A 17714-nucleotide genomic window follows, 5' to 3' on the forward strand; every position below is an offset into this window, starting at 1 on the left:
CTCACCTCCTTGAGCAGCTTCCTGCTCTCCCGCTGGTTTGTTTTCATCAACTTTTTAAGTTTTGTACAGTTCTTCCTGAGGAGAGAAAAAAGGAAAGAAACACTGTGGAGTGGTTTGAGGGTAAAACCCTTTTGTTTGAAATCCCAGAAGATCCAGACAGACTGGATGAGCGTTTTCACTGTGTCCTCTGAGCCCTGAGGTGTCTGGGACTGGGGAGGGGCCTCTCCTATTGTCACCTGGGGCCTCCATTCTCTTATCTTCTCAGCAGATGTGTTTTAAACAGTCTTAATTTCATGTGGACAGAGAGTTCTGTTGCTGAAAACACTTGAAAATCTTCAATTTGGCTCAAGCCAGGATCTGTCACTTAGGAAAACTGATTCCTGAAGCAGAACCAGTGGCCTAAGTTTTCAGAAAGACTCCAAGCCTGCCAACCAGGTCAGACCCTATCGCCAGGGTTTGCTGTCTCCCAGGAGGTCCCAACTGACTGAAGGGCAATGCCAGCCCTGTGGGGGGTGTCTGGTCCACCCAGGTGGTGCTCGCATGGAGAGAGGCCTACCCACCTGGACACCCATCTCCATGTCTCTTTTAAACGCTGAATGGAGGGGCCCTGCAGAGCCCAGAGGATCGCATGGAGTGAGGAAAGGTTCCTCAGACCTTGGCATTCCTGGGGAAGGGAAGAGAATGAGCTGTGAGGGGGAGCTGGAGCACTGCTTCCTCTGGGTTCTGTCGCATCATTGATGTCTCCTGTCCTGGATGAGACAGCGGCTCAGGGAACCTGGGAAAGGCACAGCTGGAACCTGATGAGGAATACTTCCAGGAGGAGGATTTTAGCTCAAGCCAAGGAAGGAGCCCAGGAAGGGGTGAGCTTCCCACCACTGGGACCAGGAGTCAGGTCATCGACGCACTGGGAGGAGGGGCCTAAGAGTTGTGCAAAGGCTCAGACCACAGACTTCAAACATGAGAGCTGAGAAAGGAGAAGAGGCAGTCCCCCGACTCCAGAGAGGGGCTCTCAGGGCCTCCCACATCTTACCTTGGCCACCTGGATCCAGAGCTCCACCACCCTGGCCCTGTCCTGGGCCGTCATGCTCGAATCTCCAATGCAGGTGGTGACGACACATTCGACCACTCTGTTAAAGTCAGTCGTGGTGGCATGGATGGTGGGTGCCAGGTGCTCATTGCCCCTGTTGTCACACTGGGACCAGATGGAGTCCAGGAAGTCATAGGGCATCACTTTCTTGAAGAGCTCCTGGGGAGGACAGGGAGTGTCAACTAGCCCTGCCACAACCCAGCTCAGCGTCCGCACCCCACAGTCCCAGGCCAGGTCAGTGGTGAGAGCTGGAGCTAAGGAAGCTGAGAATGCGGCCTGAGGCTTGTGGGAGTTCCTGGGTGTTGCCTGTGTCCCCTGAGGGTACCCAGCACAGGATGACCCAGGACCCGATATTGTGGCGCAGGGAAGTGGCATTCGCTCGCCGCCCAGTCTCACTTCCTCCAAGCACCAGAAATCGGCTCCTGCCTGACAGTCTCTAGGGGTATCTCCCACCCATTCTGACCATCCTGGGGTCTGACTCCTCTTTCAGATGCACATGCCCCCAAGGCAGCAACAACCACAGGCTTTGTTTGTCTGCCTTGTAGTCATGTACACATGAGGTGCCTAATTAGTGCTGAGGCTGTTGAGACCTCCTAGGCAAATGAGTGAACTACCCAAGGACGAAACAGCACTTCAGTGTGCTCCCCTCCCCCACCAAAGCGCAGACTCTGCCCAACTTCCTTTCTGCTCCACCTCGTCCATCTGCACAGCCACTCTGCATGGCAGCTGCTCTCAGTGTCCAGCTCTACTGTCCACATGAGGACAGCAAAGGCTTGGGAGTTAAGAAGTCTGCTCAGGTCACATGAGGGTAAGCAGGGAAGCTGGACCAAGATGATGGGATTCTGGATCAGGAAATGGCAGGTGTGGGGCAGCTCATGGCACAGGGAAGGCCGACCCCACCTGCCCTGAGAGCCCCGCTGCTCACCACATCCATCAGTGTCAACTGCTCTGCCACCAGCCGGGGAGGGAACTCCAAGAAGTCAGGCTTCTCCTCCCTCAACAGGTTCTTGCTGGTCACATCCCAGCGGCAGGCGGGCTCTGGGGCTGGATCTGGCTCTGCTGTTATCTCTCCAGGTGGAGGGAGGATTCTCCCTGGAGCCAATGGTCCAGCTGGCTCCAGCTCAGGAGCTGGCACTGGGGCTGGAGCTGATGTTGGTGGTGGATCTGGCCCTGGAGGGACCGATGGAGGTGACACTGGCTCCAGCTCTAGCACAGGTGGTGGAACTAAAGCTGGAGCTGGATCTAGCCGTGAAGCTGGCCCTTGCTCTAGCTCTGGAGCTGGAGGGAGCTCTGGAGATGGTACTGCAGCAGGAGAAAGAAAGAGTTTCACTCAAGTAGTTGACTTCCCTGGTCCCTGTCAAAGCCAGGAAAGACCCCATTGCCTTTAAGGGAACCTAGCCTTTGAAGACCCTACAAATCATCTTCCCAGACTGCAGTCTCCTCACCTTCCAGATCTGCCTCAACGGGCCTTGGATGCTCCAGCTGGACCTGGAGAAAGTAGGCGTGGCCCTCCAGCTCCGAGCCAGGCAAGCTGAGATGCAGAGAGGTCAGCTTCATCCTGAAGCAGGGAAAGTGCAGGGGTTCCCAGAAATCCTGCCCTGGGTCCAGATAGGTTCCCACCAGAGAAGAGATGGCACTGGGGGAGGCAATTTGGCAACAGAGTCAGAGGCCTGGCCTTTCCTTCGACACTTCTCATGCAAAGCACCGATGCCGGCCCCTTCCCATCCTGGGGATGAGCCCCTGCTCATCCAGCACGTTGAACACAGAGCCTGTCGTGACTCTCTTCCTGCTGACACTCTTCTCCTGAAGGGCCGGGACACAGCCCAGCCCAGCCCTCTATGTACTTCTGTAACGGGATTGAGCAGAGGCCGGTTTTTGAGTGAGTTGCTCACAGACCTCCTGTCTTGGGCCTCGAGGTGGTGGTCAGAAGAGGTGGATATGGAGAAGAAGAGACAGATTAAGATGGGTCTGTGATGGGAATGGGTCTCTTGGAGACAACTCAGCCTAGCCACCCCTCTGCTTCCCAGGGGTCCTGGCACCCATCCATAGCTCTTTGACTCCTGTCCTCCTGGAGTGGAAGCCACCAGACCTCAGCCTTCCCTTGGGAATCAAAAGATGTGTGAGATGCAAGGTTCTGACAGGCCCGCCCCAGCCACAGCCCCCATCTCTCCCTCCACACCTTGTTCTGTAGAGACAGGAAGCTCTTCTTCTGGACCCAAAGACCACTCATTTTTTAGATGGTCCTGTGCTCTGCCTTCCTGGCTGGAATAAGGGAAGATGCCTCCAGCTATAAAGGAGGCTATCAGGGCATCACTTGGGATGTACCATGGAAGACAGGACCTGCGAAAGATGTCTAATGTCACTGTCTGACTCTCAGATGACAATTGAGGCACAGCGATTGTGTCTCCTTCATTCACTGACTTTACTAAGTGTCTCCAAATGTCCTGCATGTAGTAGGTGCTTAATCTACACACTTGAATGAATGAAGTCCAGCCAGACCATCCCAGACACTTGAGTGGGCCTAGGGCCTCTCTGCTGCCCCAGAGATCCTTAATTGGCTACCCCAAGGAAAAGCATCAGGACCAGCTGGATGGAATCTCAACTCCTTGACAGGGTGCTTTCCATGTGCTTTTCCACACTCAGAAAAGCCACATCCTAGAGATCAGTGAGGCAGACTACTTTTCACGATGAAGAGAAAAATAAACACCATGGACAACCACAGCATGTCCACAGCCCTCTCTGCAGATCCAAGCACCAGGTAAGCACCTGCCATTGCTGATCCCATTAGTCCCTACAAGATCACCATGAAATTTATCCCCCTCCCCACTTTTCAGAAGAGCAAACTGAGGCTCAGAGAGATGTGGGGATTTGCCCAAGGTACACAGCTGGCAGTGGGCAGAGTCACCACTGTGCTGAGGAGGGAGTGGCTACTCACCTAGTAAACAGCTGGTCCAGGACCCGGTGGGATGTGTCTAAGGCCGAGTAGTTGACCATGAAGGTGGTGAAGCTGGACATGTTCCAACTCAGGAAAGCTGGTGCCATGGACCCTGTCAGCTTCTCCATCATGCCTGCCTGGAGGGCACGCATCTTGCAGGCATCATTTAAATTCACAGTGAACTCATCCTCACACTGGGGGAGAGGAGGAGGGACATACAGTAAGTGATATCACAGTGAACCACCAGGAGGACTGAGGTGACTTTCTACTCTCCTGTGTAGCTGGTGGGGAGGAGTGGAGGTCCAGATTCCTTTGAGAGTGGGACTGTGGGGTACTCTAGTGAGAAAATTCTGGGGGTGGGGAGTCCAGGCGGTTCTCAGATTTGAGTCTGCATTCTAGTACTGCCTTGGTCATCTCAGAGTCCTGCGTGTGAAGACCCCTCTGCACCCACACTCACCTCAGAGCAGCCCTGGTCATTGATGGACTGGTGCAATGTGTTCTCTCCAGGGAGAGGGTGAACTGGAAACCATCCACCAGCTCCTCGACCATCTCTTGGGTGCAGCTCTGCAGTGACAGTGCCCAGCAGTCAGACCAGGAGGGATCAGGGGCCTGCCTGGACTTTGCCACAGTGGGAAACCCCACCACAGATCAGGCACAGAGGGGAATCTGCATAGACTCCACCAGGGAAGGAATGCGAGGACACCTTGAGGGCCCGGGATTCACATGCAGATAGAGGAGCTTGGTCCCCAGCACTCACCTGACTCTCCTGCAGCCAAGATCCTGAGTATGAACATGACACACTGCCCGACTCCCACCAACTAGCTTCCTGCTCCAGCCCAGGCTGGGTCCTCCTCATCCCCAGCTTCCCTAACTCCAACTCCCCCCCCCCCACACACACAATGAGTGTCAAGGAGTGTGGGGCTGTCCTTTTGGGGTCACAGTTCTGGCCTGACCTAGAGTGGTCTGCCCTGGCCCACACTGTAACCTGATGGTTCCTCCTGCCAAAAGGCCACAGACATTCGAGGTGAGGGCTGAGCCAATGTCTAAAGCGACTTAAGATGCTCTCGTTCTGGGCTTTCCGGGGGCCAGAGCCTCGGAAAGTCACGGGACAACATGAGAACATCCTGCTGTGTCGAGTGTCTCCACTCAAATGAACTGGACAGGAGGCTGTGATTACAATATGGGTGCCTGGTAACCAGAGTTCTAAGTTCTGTTGGGGGCTGTCACCAAGGAAGTGAGTTCACTTCTTCAAGGTTCTATTACTTGGCCCCTTCCTTCAATCAGACCCACTCAAAGACCCCCCCTAGACTGTTGGCTGCTCTCCCTCCTTGCCCTTGTCATCTCCATCACTGTACACAAATACCCATCCCCACCCTCCCCACAGCTCCTTGGGAGTGGATCCAGGGTCCCAGCTTTGAGGAGACAGAGCTGAAGTCAGACCTCTTTTTTCCTACCAGTTCTGTGTCCTGGAAAACTGCTGTGCCTCTCAAGATCTGCCCAGTCTCCCAAGCTGCACAATGGGGATTGGGCTAAAAACAGCTTCCTAGGGACCTTGTCAGGGTACATGTGATAATACGTACAAGACCTGTGGGCTGGTGTCACATGTCTCTAATGTACACACTTAGAGATGGAGGAAGTACAAGAAGGAGTAGGACATCACATAGAATACCAGTCAGAACTTCTCTGGGTTCCAGATATGTGATCTTGGGAATGTCACTGTCCCTCTGGGCCTCATTTTCGGGTCTGCATCATGAAGGGGTTGAAATTAGAGGAAATTCAGACATTGTGATCCACTGGCATTAACCCTTCCACGGTCCCCTGTTTTACTCAGAATCAGTCCCAAGTGCCTCACGTTGGCCTATGTGGTAGGAGCCTCCACAATGGCCCCAATGCTCCCTGCCTCCTGAATTGCACATCCTTTTGTCATCACTAAGTGGTCAGTATCTGGCTTCTGAACAACAGAACACAGCCAAGGTGATGAGATGTCACTTCCAAGTTTTAATTACAAAACATCTGTCACTTCCTGCTTACTGGTTTACTTGGGTTCCCTACTTACCTCCCTCCTTGTGTTTCCATCTCTCTCTCTCTCTTTCTCTCTCGCTCTCTCTCTCTATCAAATCACCAGAACTGGGAGAGCAAGTGCTGATGTTTTCAGTTGCACTATGTAGAGGCTCCATAGGAGAGAACTGAGGGAGTGTCCAGCCAACAGACAGACAGGAGCTCAGACTCTCAGTCCAAATGGATCCTGACAAAACCCATGTGAGTGATCTTGGGTGGGAATCCTCCCCCATTTGAGCCCTGTTGAGACCACAGCCCCTTCTTCACAGAGACTTTGAGGCAGAGGCACCCAGCTAAGCCATGCCAGATGCTTGGCTCACAGAAATTATTTGATATTATATATTTGTACTGCATAGGTGGTAGGTTTTGGAGTAATGTTGTCACAGAGTAACAGAAAGTAACAGTCTACCATGTCCCAGGATCTAGCCTGATCACCCTCCTCTCTCCCCTCACTCTCTCTTCTCATGCTCCCTCCAGACACACTGGCCACATTTCTGACGTTCCCTAGTCAAACTCGCTTCTTCATGTGAGTTTCTGCACCAAGGAACCTTCTCCTTGACACACTAACTGTTCCCAGACATAGGCAGGGGTGCTTACACTTGTCATTCTGGTCACAGCAAAGATCTGAAATGCCTCAGAGAGGCCTTTCAGAACCTCCTAGCACAGTCGCTACCATCGCAGATCTCACATCCAGAAGAGCAGTACATGATTTCCTACTCCTTCCTCCCATTGCGATAAAATGAGTGCACGGGGAAGGGCTGTCTGCTTTGGCTGATGCAGAGGCAACTCCTTCTGGTTATACCAGGAACACGACTGTCTCTTCCAGGCTAAATTTTTCCCACCACGAGTCCATTGTTTAAGGAAACCGTCATTCCCTCTCTTTCACGGGTCTAGTTTCCCCAAGAACACAGTGAACCATCCCCTCTCCCTGTGCTGCATCACCATAAACCCACAGCCAGAAGATAAGCACCAGGTTAAAACACCACCAGATCCTGAATTCAGTCACTGCTGAGATCCTCCCATCAATGTTGTTATTCCATGGTGACTCCTGAGTACACCTTTCCCCTGAGATCCAGTCCCAGCCTGTCCTCAGCTTCTTACAGTAACACTGAGATTTCCTCAAAGTCCTCCCAACCTGGGCAAGAAACATTCTGAAATGTTCTCTGTATTAATTTTCAGGGACTGGGGACATTGGTAGATGTAATTTGAGTGTGTATGTGCAGTAGTTTCTATGCATGTATTCTATTTTTCAGACACAGATAAAATAGTGTGGCTACTCAGTGCACCAAGAAAATGAATAACTTATCAATTTTTTTCATGATGTGAAGTCTTTAGAGAGTAAATGTCGTGGTTAAGAGCACAGAGTATGGAGCTAACTCCTCATGTCCAAATTCCAGCTCAATCCCTTACTAGATATTTGTATTGACTGAGTTATTTACCTGATTGGTGCCTCAGTTTCTTCATCACTCAGTTGGCAATAATGATCAGCATACCTACTTTGTAGGTTTATGGAGAGTATTAAAGGAGTTAATGTTTGAAAAATGCTTGGAACACCTAGTGTATTGCCAGTGCTGTACCTATATATTAGAAATAAAATTTAGAAATTCTTCTGACACTGCCTGTGAGCCCCAGAGTGTGAGACTGTTGCCTGGATGTATGTAGAATGCACTCCATGACATACGATGAATAAATGAGTGAACAACATTGGCGAATGCATTACCAATGTCACCTATGTCACCCTACAGGCATTCCCAAGCCGAAACACAGGCAGACATTCCTGCTCTGTCCTGCATCACATTCCCTGGAGGAATCACTGGGGCTTCTTGGACCCCTGGTAACCGTGCCCACCAAAGGTTCTTTTCTGTCAGCAAACCCCAGTCTTTGTCCAATTGCTGCAGCTCACAGGGTCTGTGCTCTGATCCTTGTCTTCACTCGAGGGAGAAGTGCCATCCCCAGAGCTGGGCACAAGCAGAGCCTGAGCCTTGGAGAAAATGATTCCCTGGCCCTGGGGCAGATAGAAGAGTACAGGGACAGAGTGGGATTTGGGGAAAATCCTCCAGGTGTTGTCAGAAGGGATGGAGGCAGGGGATGTGTCAGCAAGGACTGGTCTGGTTGGTGGGCCTTTGTGGTTAAATAGTAGGGGGGCTGGGAAGTTTCGTAGGTTCTAGCATAATACAATCAATATGACGGCCAGGAAATCAGAATCAACCTAATTAAGGCCAAATTAACCCAATGTCAGCTGTTCCCTGACTCTCTAATCCAGTAGTGACATATAATAAGGGTATTCGTGTTCTATCATCTCCTTCTCATTGATTGGCTAGAGTAATTATTCTTTACATAGTCTGTCTATTTTTGCATAGTAAAGAAAAAGTGAGTTTTAAAAAAACTCTCCTTGGAAAAGTCTCCCTAACCTATTGAATTAATAACAGAAGCCACGACAGGATATTCACCGCATGTCTTGAGCTTTAGTCTCTGGTTTTAGATCTTCCTAACTGGTAAATTACCTTGACTTCTGCCTTCTTTCTTGAGATTAGTCCACTTAGGACTAAGTGGAGTGCAACCTCATACCATGTGAGAAGTGGTTACGCTGGGAAGAGGTTTGTTTCATTCTGTTAGTGTGTGTGTGTGTGTGTGTGTGTGTGTGTGTATGACAGTTTTTGCTGCATCTTGCAGTGTGGGCCAGTGTAGACTCCTTTTCTAGGGAAAAAATTTCCCTAACCACTTTCTCTGGAATTTATTTTCACTGATGGCTTCCTCGGCACTGTCCAATAGTAACATTAAGCACTCTATATTATAGAATTTAATTTTTTTCTTAGTAGCCACATTTTAAAAAATGAAAGCAAACAGGTGAAACTAATTTTAATAGTATATTTTAACCCACTATAACCAAGATATCATCAATGTGGGTGCAGTCTATACAAAACTTAATAATGAGAGAGTTTACATTTTTTTCCTGGCTTTCATAAATCCAGTGTGTACTTCCCATTTAAAGCACATTCTCCATTTGTAAGTTGAGTTTTTTCAGATATACATTCTCTGTACTGAGATTTAATGTTCACAGTTGTCAAATAAGAGTCACTAGGAGTGGGGTGGATGATAATTTCACTACTAATTTAAGCTCTAATGGAGCTATGAACACCAACTGGTCAATGGGTTAATCAAATGAATAGTCATATAGTACAGAAGAATACTATGATTTAGGATTTAGAAAAAGACTGGGGAACGTGGGTCCTGACAGGGAGCACCAGGGATTTTGTTGTTGAGGGTGACAAGGACAAAAAGAGAATAAAGTCATACTCATAAGTGTCTAACAACATGGGGGAGAAGAAATGACCTGCCATAGTCCTGAGTTTTGACCTCGAGCTTTCTGTTCTTGACCCAAATCTCTTTGATGATGTCCCAGGACACAGGTCAGATTAATCCCCACAGGGAGAGAAGGAGGGTAGAAGTACAAGGCATCTGACATAATTGTCCTGGGAAAGCAGGCTTCATTTATCACTCTGATCCACATTCACAATTTATTTTTATAGGGTAAGAGGAAAAGAAGTATGATGGTTAAATCATCACAGAGGAAGCGACATGATTGTGGAAACAAATCCAACCCAAAGCCTGGTTTGAGCATCTCCATCCCTTTGAGGATGTCCAGTTACATATTCAAGAGGACAGTTACTAGAATCACATCCTATCTTGGCAATGAGGTCAGATGCCATCAATGGGAGGAAACGTTGGAGCAGTCCAACAACTCTACTGGCAGAAGAGACTGCAAGGTCTCCAGGCATGCAGAGTGCAGGTGAACCGTTAAGTCGTTTGGATCTTGCCAAAACCCTGCTAAATCTTGCACCTAGTTGCACAGGTGCATCCTTGTCAGGTGTGCTCACAGGTGGTCTGAACTCCAGTACCACGCCCACCCCTGCCTGGTCTTCAGATTCAGCAGAGACGATCCCAGGAGCTTGTCTGTACCTCCCACAGCTCCTTTGCAAACAACTTCTGCTGACTGAGGAGGATATCAGGAAACAGGAAGAGAAAGTGAAGACGGCAAGAGAGAGAGTGGCGGTAGCACTGATGCAGACAGACTGGCTAGTGAGGCAGGGAGAGTGAGGGGCCAAGAAAGACGTCCCGACAAACACGGTGATAAAAGAAAAGACGGAGCAGATGACATGGAGCTCACACTACATCAATGCCTCTGCAGGGGTCATTAGGTTTTCTTGCTTTGAGCTCTTGATACTTTAATATATACCAATACTTTCCTTTCTTTGATTCCTTTGCATGACAGAGAAGATACGGACAGTGATGCTTCTGAGGTGGGAGATTGAGTTTCAGGTGAGGAGAGAAAGGAGATCTTTCCTTCCTTTCTTTTCCTGAGTGTTATGTATTTGTATTTTAAGATCAACAGAGAGTTATCACAGTCAGGGGATTCTTTAGAGTTTTGCCCTCACAGTCACAGAGAAAACACACCTAGTCCAAATAGATTGTCCTTTTTGTGTAATATTGCAATAGATTCCAACATAACATTTCACTAAAGAGCTGTTATATCTGTTTTCTCAAAAAAGACACCTACTTCTGGGTCTCTATTTTTCTGGTATTTGTTGCATGTTGAATCACTAGTTGCATACAACGAAATACTGGATTTTCCCTTTTTTTAGATTTATATGTGTTGGAAATTTGATTCATGAAAATTGATATGCCATTGCGGTATCATGCTGTCAGGGGAACAACTGTTTTCAGCATCACAAGTCTCACAATAAGGCAGTGTGTTGGGATTTGTCTATTTGTCTGATCGAGTATGTTGCACTCTTCAAATCCTCTTTATCATTACTTACTTTTGTCCCACAGATTTATCAGTTTCTGAGAGCAATGTGTTAAACAATAATAGAGTATCTTAGTATTTATATCTTCCCTAAAAAGAGAGTTATTTTTTACCTAAATCTTCTCTCCTCTATTCTTCCATGTGGTAATCATCTGGAATTTTGGTTCGAATGTGTTTTTAATGTCTTGTTTTAAAACTAATACTAAATTAGACAGACTTTTTTTCCTTTCCTTGTGACTCCTGTTATGTTTTCCTGGGTTCACATTTCTTCTTCCTGATGTACATTCTTTACCGGTTGTTTCACTGCAGGCCTGTGGGAGGTCAACTTTGAGGCTGTTTGTAAGTCACAAAACGTCTTTCTTTCTTTGAAACATAGTGTGAATAGGTATTTAATTTAGCTTTGTAGTAATTTTTTTCCTTCTTTGTCAAGTTATTTAATATTTCTGAGCCTCCACATCTTTACCTTAAAATGGGAATAAAACCCTAAATATTGTGACTGTAACTGAGGTAATACACGCAGAGCTTGCCAGTCATGTTGCTCAGGAGAAATTAAATAGTCAATAATGATAACGATTATTAACCATTATAATGATATCATAATAATGTTATATATAATAATGATACATTAATGTATAATAATAATTATACATTAATTTATAATTAGAATGTACAGTGCATAATGTATAATATGTGCAATGTATAATAATAATATATTAATATTATTAATCATTATATTCCTCAGAGTGTGCATTCTCAGAGAATCACTGCTTAAGATTGAGAATGTGAAGCTCACACACAAAAAGTCTAAGAGAGTGGCATGCCTGTGACTTTAATTCTCAGCCCTTGGGTATCTTCAGCTGTGGTCATCTGCACAGTGTGTACAGATAATATAATCTGTACCCACAGACCCACTGCAAAACAATGCAGCTTGCCTCATGCCTTGGATGCTCTAAGCTGCTTGTTGGGGAGCCTCTGCTGTGAGGCTAGTTAGAGTCTGTACAGAGAAAGATGAAAAAAGACTCTTTCTTTTCCCTCAGATTTCTCCCACCGAGTTTTATTCACTTTTACATCCAGAGCAGATACTCTCTTCTCAGAGCCTTGGTGTTACTCTGGGATTCAGGCTTCCCAGACACCTAGTCATTTCAGCTCCCAAGGCCCAAGGTGACTGCAGTGTCATGTCTGACCCACTCTTCCCATCTTGGCCTGTTTCCCATCATGGAGGACCCATGAGTGGGGAGAGGAGACATTGAGGGAGATTGATCTGGAAGTCCTGGTGAATCTGAGCTTCAGAGAATGAAACAGAAAAGGGGAACCTGAGACTGCCAGGGCTTCAGTGGGGGAGGAATATGGAGGAACTGAGAGGGGTGTGATGGCTGCAGAGTCAAGGGGAGGGATGTTCCAAAATTTCCTAAGAAGGGAAACCTTGCACTGAAGTGGGGATACGATTTTACATGATGGAAATGTCTGTGCTGGTTTCACCAATTCTGGCGTCCCTGAGGGATGAACTGGTGTGACAACACAGAACAGAAGTTGCAGTCACTTTCAGGACTTAAGGAAGGTGAAACATTTCAGCTTAGTCCCCTGTGAGCCAGTCAACGGCCAAGTCTAGAAAGGCTCAGAGCCTGTGTCCGTCCAATGTGGTTTCGTTCTGTTCCAGCCAAGCTCCTCTGGACCCCAGCTGGGAAAATGGGACCTCAGATCTAGTCATATCTAGTCATCACAGCTTCCGTAGTTCACCATGAGGCAGGTAAGAGCCCAGGCGTCGTCTCTGGAGCTCATAGTCGCCCTCCTTCTTCTGCTGGCAGACAGTGACTTGTGAGGTGAGGAGAGCACATCAGAATGGTCCAGTCAGCTGCCCAGTATGGGAGACTCCAGGGTAAGGAGATGCCAAAACCACAGAGACCCGATGCCTCCTGTGTCTCCCTCTTCCTTTTGTCCACTTAATTTTCACCCTCAGTCCTTCTTTTCCTTTCCTTTTCCCTCTTTCGGCTCTCTCTCCCTCTTTCCCCTACATGTTCTAGCTTAATTGAGGTATTAACAATATACAGTAAACTGCATACATTTAAAGTGAACAATTTGATACATTTTGATTATAACTTATTCAACCAACACCACAATCAAGAAAAGGAATGCCCATCCTCCCCAAATTTCCTCATGCTCATTTTAATTCCTCCTTCCTTGCCTTTTGCAAACACATTCTCATTCCCAGGCAACCAGTGATCCGGTATATGTCCCTATAGATTTTCCTGTATTTCCCAAGGATTTTTATAAATGGGATCATATACTATGTACTCATTTTTTACTGGCTTCTTTCACTCAGCATAATTATTTTGAGATTTATGCTTGTCATTGCATGTACTATGAATTCATTCCTATCCCCAGCCCTTCCCTGGCAACACTGTGCACACACCCGAGTGCTTCCCGGGTTGGAGTGAGAGACAATAGTACTGCTGCAACCCCAAAAGTAGGAATACGCCTTGGTGCAACTCTGGGAGGGGTTGGCGGCAGCCCTGGACCTGCAAATGAATGCTTTCCTGGATGGTTGGAAAGCCCACCGTGCCACTGCAGTCCCAATGATTGGCCAATGCTCAGAACCCATGAAGAAGTCCCACCCACCAAACACAGAGGCTGGCATGAGCATAAGAAAAGGCAGCAGTAGATATATGCGCACATGCAAATGCTTTCCCAGATGGCACAAATACCCATAGTAGTGCTAAGGTCTCACAAGTGGGTAGGTGCCTCCATGTGGCGGCAGCTCTGAGCCCAGTGGGAATGCTTTCCCAGCGGATGGGAACACCCACTGTACCCACACAACTTCCAGCATATGGAGTGGGATCAGAGACACAGCTCATGCTTCCCCCACAGCGGTAGCAGGTGGAATCTGCGACCTGATACTACCACAAATACACAGGCAAAAGATTAGTTCATCAAACACCATAAGAATCTACACTAACAATTCAGAGCAGAAGGAAATGACAAATCTCCAGAAACGAACCTTGAAGTCACAGAAATTTACAATCTAAATGACAGAGAATTCTAAATAACTGTCATTAAAGAAACTCACCAAGTTACAAGAATGTTAAGACAGTTCGATAAACTCAGGAATAAAATTAATGAGGAAAAGGAATATTTCATCAAAGAGACTGAAACTATTTAAAAAAAAAGACAAGCAGAAATTCTGGATATGAAGAACATAATTAATGAGATAAAAAAGAATCTAGAATCCTTAAAAAACAGAGCTGATATTATGGATGAAAGAATTAGTGATTTAGAGGATAGAAATATAGAAATGCTTCCAGTGAATGAGGAGAGAGGACTCAGATTTTGAAAAAATGAAGGAAGTCTTGGAGAAATATATGACTCAATTATAAAAGCAACATAAGAATTATACGTATCCCAGAGGGAGAAAAGAGGGAGAAAGGAGCAGAGAGCTTGTTCAAAGAAATAATAGCTGAGAACTTCCTAAACCTGGGGAAGAACCAGACTTACAAATACATGAAGCCAACAGAACGCCTAATTACATCAATGCTAAAAGACCTTCTCCAAGGCATATAATAGTAAAATTGGCAAAAGCCAATGACAAAGAAAAAATATTATGGGAAGCAAGACAGAAGAAAATAACCTACAAAGGAACACCTATCAGGCTTTCAGCATATTTCTTGGCAGAAACTTTACAGGCAAGGAAAGAATGGAATGATATATTAAAAATACTGAAAGACAAAAACTTTCAGCCAAGGATACTCTATCCAGTGAAATGATCCTTATGATACAATGGAGAAATAAAAGTTTTCCCAGATAAACAAAGGCTGAGGGAGTTCATCGCCACTAGATCTCCCATACAAGCAATGATCAAGAACGTCCTCATACCTGAAACAAAAAGAAGGCAAATGTCTACAAAGCTTTGAGCAAAGAGATAAATAGACAGACAAAATCAGAAAGCTACAGCTCTGCTTCACAACAGGGTAGCAAATACTTAATTATAACTTAAAAGAAGAAGGGAAGGAAAGCATCAAATGTAACTATGAACACTTCAGCTTAGTCACAAATGCACAACACAAAAATGAATAACTTGTGACAACAATAACTCAGAAGGAGAAGAGGAAAGGGATGGAACCTGCTTAGGCTAATGGAGATAAGAGGCTCTCAGAAGATGGACTATGTCATCTATGAGATCTTCATACAAACCTCTCAGTAACCAGCAAACAAAAAATCAGAGCAGAGCCATAGATCATAAAAAAAGAGAAAACATCCACAGAAAACCCCCGAAATGAAATGTTAGTCAGAAACACAAAGGAAGAGAAACAATGGAAATATAGATTAGGTGGGATTAAGCCCTCATGTACCAATAATCACTCTAAATGTAAATCGATTGAATTCTCCAATCAACAGACACAGAGTGGTGGGGTGGATTAGAAAACAAGACCCAACAATACGCTGCCTCCAGGAAACACATCTCAGCACTAAAAACAAACTGGCTCAGAATGAATGGATGGGAGACAATACTGCAAGCAAATTGGAAATAAAAGAAAGTAGGTGTTTCCATACTTATATCAGACAAAGCAGACTTCAAGATAAAAAAGACTATGAGAGACAAAGAGGGGCAGTATATAATGATAAAGGGGACTTTCCACCAAGAAGACATAACACTTATAAAAATATATGCACCTAACACAGCAGCACAAAAGAATATAAAGCAACTATCAATAGACCTAAAGGGAGAAATTAACAGCAACACAATAATAGCAGGGGACCTGAACACCCCACTTACATCCATGGATAGATCATGTATAGAAAGGCAACACGTAAATAGTGGAATTAAATGAAACATATGATCAGATGAACTTAATCGATATAGAGAGAGCATACCCTCCCAAAAAAGCGGAACACACATTCTTCTTAAGTGCACATGGAACCTTCTCAAAGATATACCATTGTTGTGAAACAAGGCAAGCCTGAATAAATTTAAGATTGAAATCATATCAAGCTTCTTTTCTGAGCACAATGCTATGACACTAGAAATCAACTACAAGACAAAGATGGGGAAGTTACAAATATGTAGAGACTAAAGAACACACGACTGAAGAACAATTGGATCAATGAACAAACCAAAGGAGAAATCAAAAAATACCTGAAGACAAATGAAAATGAAAAGACAACAAAACAATTCTTATGGGATGCAGCAAAAGCAATTCTAAGATGGAAATTCATAGCAATACAAGCGCACCTCAGCAAACAAGAAAAATGCCAAATAAGTAACCTTAAACTACACCTAATAGAACTACAAAATGAAGAAGAAATGAAGCCCAAAGTCAGCAGAATGAGGGAAATAATAAAAATTAAAGCAGAAATAAATGAAATAGAGACTAAAAAAACAGTAGAAAGGATCAATGAAACAAAAAGCTGGTTCTTTGTGAAGATTGAAACAAAACTGACAGACCCTTAGCCAGACTCACTAAGAAAAAAAGAGAGAAGCCTCAAAGACATAAAATTAGAAATAAAAGAGGAGAAATTACAACAGATACCACAGAAATCCAAAGGACAATAAAAGAATACACTGAACAACTTACATGCCACCAAATTGGATAACCTAAAAGAAATAGATAAATTATTAGATTCATACAACCTCCCAAACTGATTCAAGAAAAAATAGAGAAAATGAACAGACAAATCACAAGTAAAGAGATCAAAATGGTCATCAAAAAGCTCCCAAAAAACAAAAGTCCAAGACCAGATGTCTTCTCTGGAGAATTCTACCAAATATTCAAACAACATTTAATACCTATGCTTCTCAAACTATTCCAAAGAGTTGAAGAAGATGGAACACTTCCTAATTCATTCTATGAGGCCAACATCACCCTGACAGCAGAAGCAGGCTAGGACAGCACAAAGAAGGAATATTACAGGCCAATATCGCTGATGAACACAGATGCAAAAATCCTCAACTAAATATCAGCAAATCGAACACAGCAATATATTAAAAGGATCATATACCATGATCAAGTGGAATTTATACCAGGGATGCAGGGATGGTTCAACATCCACAAATCAATCAATGTGATACACCACATTAACAAAATGAGGAATAAAAATCACATGATCCTCTCCACAGATGCAGAGGAAGGATTTGACAAGGTATAACATCCATTTATGATAAAAACTCTCAATAAAATGGGTATAGAAGGAACGTACCTCAACACAATAAAGGCCATATATCACAAACCCACAGCCAACATCATACTTACGGGGAAAAAACTTAAAGCCATTCCTCTGAGAACAGGAAGAAGACAATCGTGGCCACTCTCGGCACTCGCATTCAACATAGTACTGGAGGTTTGGGCCAGAGCAATTAGGCTGGAAAAAGAAATAAAAGGAATCCAAATTGGAAAGGAAGAAATGAAACTCTTGCTGTTTGCAGATGAGATGATTGTAAATATAGAAAACCCTAAAGAATCCATCAGAAAACTATTAGAAATAATCAACAACTACAGCAAAGTTGCAGCATACAAAATCAACTTACAAAAAGCAGTTGCATTTTTATACTCTAATAATGAACTAACAGAAAGAGAACTCAAGACTACAATCCAATTTACAATTGCAACAAAAACACAAAAGTGTCTAGGGATAAATTTAACCAAAGAGGTTAAAGACCTATACAATGAAATGTATAAGACATTATTGAAAGAAATCAAGGATGACCTGAAGTAATGGGAAGATATTCCATGCACATGGCTTGGAAGAATAAACACAGTTAAAATGTCCATATTACCTAAAGTAATCTACAGATTCAAAGCAATCCCAATCAGAATCCCAATGACATTCTTCATAGA

At 45.1% G+C, this 17714-nt stretch overlaps 1 long non-coding RNA gene across 1 annotated transcript; it reads right to left on the bottom strand.

The window, feature by feature from the left end:
• Window positions 1-1089, bottom strand: LOC131402156 (uncharacterized). Its single transcript, XR_009218322.1, has 3 exons — window positions 1031-1089; window positions 561-664; window positions 1-75 (listed from the first exon to the last, which is right to left on the bottom strand). It is a non-coding gene; the product is annotated as an uncharacterized LOC131402156 (long non-coding RNA).
• Window positions 1090-17714: the final 16625 nt, after the last annotated feature.

This window comes from Diceros bicornis (genome assembly GCF_020826845.1).
Source record: "Diceros bicornis minor isolate mBicDic1 chromosome 30 unlocalized genomic scaffold, mDicBic1.mat.cur SUPER_30_unloc_3, whole genome shotgun sequence".
Classification (NCBI taxonomy): domain Eukaryota; kingdom Metazoa; phylum Chordata; class Mammalia; order Perissodactyla; family Rhinocerotidae; genus Diceros; species Diceros bicornis.